This window comes from Euprymna scolopes, chromosome 6, assembly GCF_053919585.1.
Source record: "Euprymna scolopes isolate OS-2025 chromosome 6, ASM5391958v1, whole genome shotgun sequence".
Classification (NCBI taxonomy): domain Eukaryota; kingdom Metazoa; phylum Mollusca; class Cephalopoda; order Sepiida; family Sepiolidae; genus Euprymna; species Euprymna scolopes.
In genome coordinates, this window is record NC_136487.1 from 172,957,184 (window position 1) to 172,963,465 (window position 6,282).

General features: G+C 42.0%; 2 non-coding genes across 2 annotated transcripts; both read right to left on the reverse strand.

The window, feature by feature from the left end:
• Positions 1–200: 200 nt before the first annotated feature.
• Positions 201–274, reverse strand: Trnat-cgu (transfer RNA threonine (anticodon CGU)). The gene has a single exon. It is a non-coding gene; the product is annotated as a tRNA-Thr (tRNA).
• Positions 275–421: 147 nt separating this feature from the next.
• On the reverse strand, positions 422–495 carry Trnat-cgu (transfer RNA threonine (anticodon CGU)). The gene has a single exon. It is a non-coding gene; the product is annotated as a tRNA-Thr (tRNA).
• Positions 496–6,282: the final 5,787 nt, after the last annotated feature.

A 6,282-nucleotide genomic window follows, 5' to 3' on the forward strand; every position in this document is an offset into this window, starting at 1 on the left:
GATTCTTTTGCAAAAATAAAAGATACGCTTATTGAGCATATAGTACACGAATAAATATTTCTCAAAATGTTTCTCTTGCTATTGATTTTATTGAATTGTGATTTATCTAGGTTGTTTTTATTTGGGAGAAAACCAGCTCCCCCAAAGGGGGAACTCTGGCAGTTTTCTAAAACTAGTAAAAGAGAGTAGTAGAGATATCATGCCTTCAGTGAGATTCGAACTCACGGCCCCTGGTTTACGAGACCAGTGCTCTAAACCACTGAGCTATAGAGGCACACACGCTTCCAACAGTTTTTACTAAATTGACCTTTTTGCCAAAATATAATCCCAGTATAAACAAAGATTGTACAAAATATTGTAAAAATCCAAATGTTGCAAAATTTTGGTTGAAAATTAGTAAAAGAGAGTAGTAGAGATATCATGCCTCCAGTGAGATTCGAACTCACGACCGCTGGTTTACGAGACCAGTGCTCTAAACCACTGAGCTATAGAGGCAGACACGCTCCCAACAGTCTTTAATTTGAGTGCATCAGACACCACACTTCAGCCTATAGTCCAGTATACGAGTGTAATTGGATATCGTTTATTTAGTTCGGTTCCTCCTGTTCTGGCATTATCTACCATCGATCCATCCATCCATCCAGTGCGGCTGCAGCCAATATTAAATTCACTACACGAGTTTGTAGTGCAATTCAAATCTTGTCGGTAGCTGAATACTTCATGCTTCACCAGAGCTATCAAGGGTATTTTTTATCATGACGCCATCACTAGATAGGGTGGCTACCCTGGCTTAAGAGAGTCCCATCTACCCTCGAGAGAAGGAAAGACCGCGCCAGTTTCTCAACCTGGTGTTTTACCTCGCGGTATATCTACCACTACAGTCTTATTTAGGTAACACCGAACTTAGGCACAAGGCCAGAAGGGGAAAATGGGAGTCGAGTTCATCTAACTACTTTGCTATGTCAATTTTATTGAAAAAACCTTAAGATCCTTAGTTTATATGAATACTTTATGTACAAATTTCTGAAAAGACAAGAAACAATGTACAACAAAGGAAAGGCAAAACTTAAGAGTTTTGTTTTTCTTTTTTTGTTATTTTAATATAAAAACAACAAAACAAAGTATGATATGATGGGAGTGAGGTCAATCAAGAATGCACCCAAAAAGAAAGGAAAAGAAAACAACTAAATAAATGCCTATGGAAGCGGGTAAGTAAAACCATTCCTACTTAATTCTAAGTTTAGAATTCCCACTATTTTCCGACAAAAGTCGAAAACAAACAAGTCGTTCCCTAATGCGGAGTAGGAAAACTAAGGTTAATCATTGCAAAAACAAATTAGATCGGGATAGGAACATAAAGAAATGACGGGATGAGAACATATAGAAATGACGGGATGGGAACATATAGAAATGACGGGATGGGAACATATAGAAATGACGGGATGGGAACATATAGAAATGACGGGATGGGAACATATAGAAATGACGGGATGAGAACATATAGAAATGACGGGATGGGAACATATAGAAATGACGGGATGGGAACATATAGAAATGACGGGATGGGAACATATAGAAATGACGGGATGGGAACATATAGACATGACGGGATGGGAACATATAGAAATGACGGGATGGGAACATATAGACATGACGGGATGGGAACATATAGAAATGACGGGATGGGAACATATAGAAATGACGGGATGGGAACATATAGACATGACGGGATGGGAACATATAGAAATGACGGGATGGGAACATATAGACATGACGGGATGGGAACATATAGAAATGACGGGATGGGAACATATAGAAATGACGGGATGGGAACATATAGACATGACGGGATGGGAACATATAGAAATGACGGGATGGGAACATATAGAAATGACGGGATGGGAACATATAGACATGACGGGATGGGAACATATAGAAATGACGGGATGGGAACATATAGACATGACGGGATGGGAACATATAGAAATGACGGGATGGGAACATATAGAAATGACGGGATGGGAACATATAGAAATGACGGCCTCTTCCAAGATAAATGTACGTATAGGAGCAACAGACCGGGGACAAAACAAAGGGTGGAATGCACGTTTTTGGAAGATCTCCTAGTACACAGTACCCAACCAACCAGTACCCAGCCAAGGTAGGCCTATCGTTTAATTTCAAACGGACCATAACTAATTGATGGTTCGAATCACCTAACCAGTTGAACGTCGGACAAGATAGAAAATCTACGTCGCGCCTTCTGACTAACATTCTGTCCAGGTAGTTACTCGGACAGAAGGCCACACTTGTATGTCACGTCCACATTTCCCTCCCTTGGTAATCCAGACGGAACCCGTCGACAAGATCGCACGATTCCATCAGGTCCGACAGACTTCTTTCACACTTAACCGACCCTCTATTCTCCCCGACATTATCTATCTTGAGGTCTACGATGGCATTCCATTTCCTCATAAAAACTACCCGGTGTTCCAAACATCAACCCAGATTCTGTAGTGCTGCCGGTTGTATACGCTGCCACCCTGCTTTCTCCCATTATGCCCTATGGGGTTTTCTAGCGTCACATCTATTATATGAGGTCAATTATCTCCTCCTCTACTTCTACGGTGTCTCTATTTTGAGTGCGTAACGAAGGCTCTCAACGGACAGTGAAAATAGCACGGAGGCCCTTATAAGGGACTTTGGTGTACCACTTGGTGTAACCCTTATGGGCACAACGGACGTAATGGACGGACATAGAGTGCCACTCGGGGAAACCCCAACAGACGCATCGGACGGACATGGGGTGCCATCGAGCGCAACCTCTACGGACGGTACGGACGAAATAGACTTTACGAACGGCAGACCTGGTTCGGCAACCCCGACAACGGAAGTTGAGAGCAAGACAGCGGTCCTCAGTAACGGGGTGCCACCGGGTGTTGTAACCGCCTCCAACAATTTCTAAACCCGGTTGGAGAAGCAGCGGCATGCTGCATCTAATTGTGCGGCCTAGAAATCGGAGAGTCTCCCCAAATCTGCCGGTTATTTAAGTCCTGCCAACTAAAATATTATCTTAAAAAAGAAAAAAAACAATTAGTGGTGCGTTAATAGGCTAGCAAAGAGAGAAAAGCGAAGAATAAACTCCGCAGGTCCAAACTCTTAAAAAGTGGGTTCGTTCATTTGGGGAAAATAACATTTTCTTGGGCAAAAGCTCAACATCTGATTACGAGTGTAACCGGAAATCGACTGATATCTATTGGCTTCTCCACACAAAACGAAAATGTGGCACAAGGTCGTTTATGTGGGAGAAAACCAGCTCCCAGAAAAGGGAGCACTCTGGTAGTTTGCAAAAATAAAATTTCCGTAGTATATAAGGGCTTTCCTTTTCCATTTACTAAGGACAATTTGGTTTTTATGTTTACGCGGTGACTAGCCTTAAAACTTGGTTGTAAGAATGACATTTTTAAAATCACTTTTACATATAAATTTACATAAAATGATCATCCCTAAAAAATCAGTTTTACATACAAATTAACATAAAACGATCATCCCTATAAAATAAAAAAAATGTTTTACATATGAATTTGCATGTTAATTTAATTGTTACTCTTTGATTATTGATGCCACAAGTAAAAGGAGAAAACAATGAACGCCTTTGCGAAAAGTGACTTAAACAGCAGATTTAGTTCAACACAATTACACCTATTTGTTCATATTAAAGGCTTTGAGAAGAGAAAATAAAAGACAGTGATCTATTACGAACAGAAACGCTACTTTTGTATTTCGTCTTTTTATATTAACATTGGTTAACTTTGCAAATGAATTTCTTGCCGACTCAAACGATATACGCAAACGATAACATACATAGTTATTCAAAGGGGTCACAGATCTTTTAACGTCTAACAATTCGGAAACAATCTCTGTTTATTAAAGTACATATTTTTTAAATTGTTCTCACATGAAAATTGATCTTCATAAATTTCCAATAAATAATAAATCGGAATAATCTTGAGTGAAACTTAATGGGCTTAATGGATTTTCCAACAGATCGATTATATCTGTTGCCTGTAGCTAAAAGAAGATGGCCAGAAGGGACAATGCTGTGAAAGGGTGCGGTTGTGGATGAAAACGTTAGTCATAATCGATGACAAACGTATAGTGCATACTTCTAACTATTGTCATTTACTGGAGAGCACATTTAATATATTAGTCACTATTGTAAAGATGACATTCAATAATTCTTGTTAAACAAAATAACGATATCCAGTACTTAAATGGTTCATTTTATTTCGATTATTGGGACTGTTATTTTCATCTTAGAGTCAGCTGAGTCTTAGACCCCCACTGGTACCATGTAACCCAGTGCTAGCTGCCGCATGGTCGGGTCGTCAGCGACTAAACCGGCCCCCGCTAGGGTTAACCTAGATGAGGAGGGTGCGGGGACACCAAGCAGGACCAAAAATAAGACCTATCAAAGGTCGGATGAGATTCTTATGAGGCAACGGCCATCTCCTGCAGCCAGAGTTGGTACCAACGTATCGACCTTGTCTTTCCTTGGGTTCTATCGGCTCTGGACAAGTTCCACTCGTGTCGCTTGGGCAACGCACGAGTTTCTTCGCCCAGACTCTCACAACGGTTGAAGAGTTAAAAGTCTGGTCAAATTGACGTCGCGACCAGGTGCTTCGGATCCTCTGCAAAGGTGGGTTGAGCTATTAACCCCCCAGTGGGTGGCTACCGCCCGCCTCAAACCAGACAGCCCCTGGTCAGTAAGGTTCTACCCTGTCACGTCTGCCGCTTCGATGGGGTGGTCAGGCAATCACAGACGTAAATCATTCACCTGTTACAAATCACAATTCAAAGACTACTCTCCGACTCGGAAGTTGGAAAATTCGTACACTTTGCCCAGGTTTCACGCATAACCCGGATCTCAACCTTCGTGCACAACGTTTGCCTCGTAAGACCGAATTACTTGACCATGAACTTGCCAAGCTGTCTGTCGACATTGTTACTCTACAGAATTATGACACTGAAGATTAACTGCGCCGATACACCAGTACACGTCATCAGCGTCTATGCGCCAACACTGCCTAGCGAAGATCATGTGAAGGATGAATTCTACGACTGTCTCAACAAAATATTGAGCAGGATCCCAGCCAAAGATCACCTCCTAGTACTCGGAGGCTTCAACGCCAGAATCGGTGCAAACCATACTACCTGGTCTGACATTATTGGTCAGTTTGGTACTTGTAAAATAAATGAAAATGGTCAAAGAACTCTGGAGCTCTGTAGTAAACAGCGACTCTGTATTGCAAACACCTGGTTCAAACAGAAAATGTGTCATCGTGTCTCTTGGAGATACCCTCGTTCCAAACATTGGCACCAATTAGATCTTGCATTGTGTAGAAAAAGAGACATCGGTTCTGTTAAACGATCAAGAACCTACCACTCCGCCGATGGTGATACCGACCACTCACTCGTGCTGACACAACTCGATCTCTCGAACAAGAAACCTTGTGGCCATGTCACTAGTAAGGGTGCTGGAGGTAAACGTTTTGTCTGGGCTGACGTTATCCGCCTGATAGTCTGCGACCCGAACCTTGCATTAACCACTAAGGAGGCTGTCCTATCAGCCGGCGCAAAGTACTGCGACTGCTGTATTGCCATTTGGTGAGTGGATTTGGACCATGCAGTAGTCTCTGGTGGGACCTCTCGATGCCATACTAGTGGGTAATTGTTAGGCTTTACCTTTTCGTGTGCTAAAAAAAAATTTCTCTCTTACGTTCCCTCTCTTTACTGCTCTAACCAAGTATGCCGACCTATTCCACAAATCCCAAAGCCTCAACATGCAATATCTCCAGAATAAAAACTCGATTAAACCTAGACCCCCATCTTCCAACGTAGACCCCTACTACTAGGTCTCCTTCTCCAACATCAGGGGTCTACGTTCCAACCTTCCAGAGGTTGAAACCCAATTACAAGAGACGAAACTGAACATATTATTTCTAAATGAAACTGGAATAGGGTCGACCACTTCCCTAGATGAGTTCATAATTAACGGATACTCTAATTTAACAGCTAAATCTGAACCCAAAGATCGTCATGGGCATGGATTATGTGCCTACATTAAGGATGGCTTCCCGTGTGCCAGGGATATCTCTAGAGAAGATCCTAATTTACCCTATATGTGCTTCAGGGTTGCCCTTGCTAACACCACTGCATTTATATTTGCCCTCTATCGGCCCCACAACAGCGGAGTTACTATCTTTAAGAGCATATCTGAGA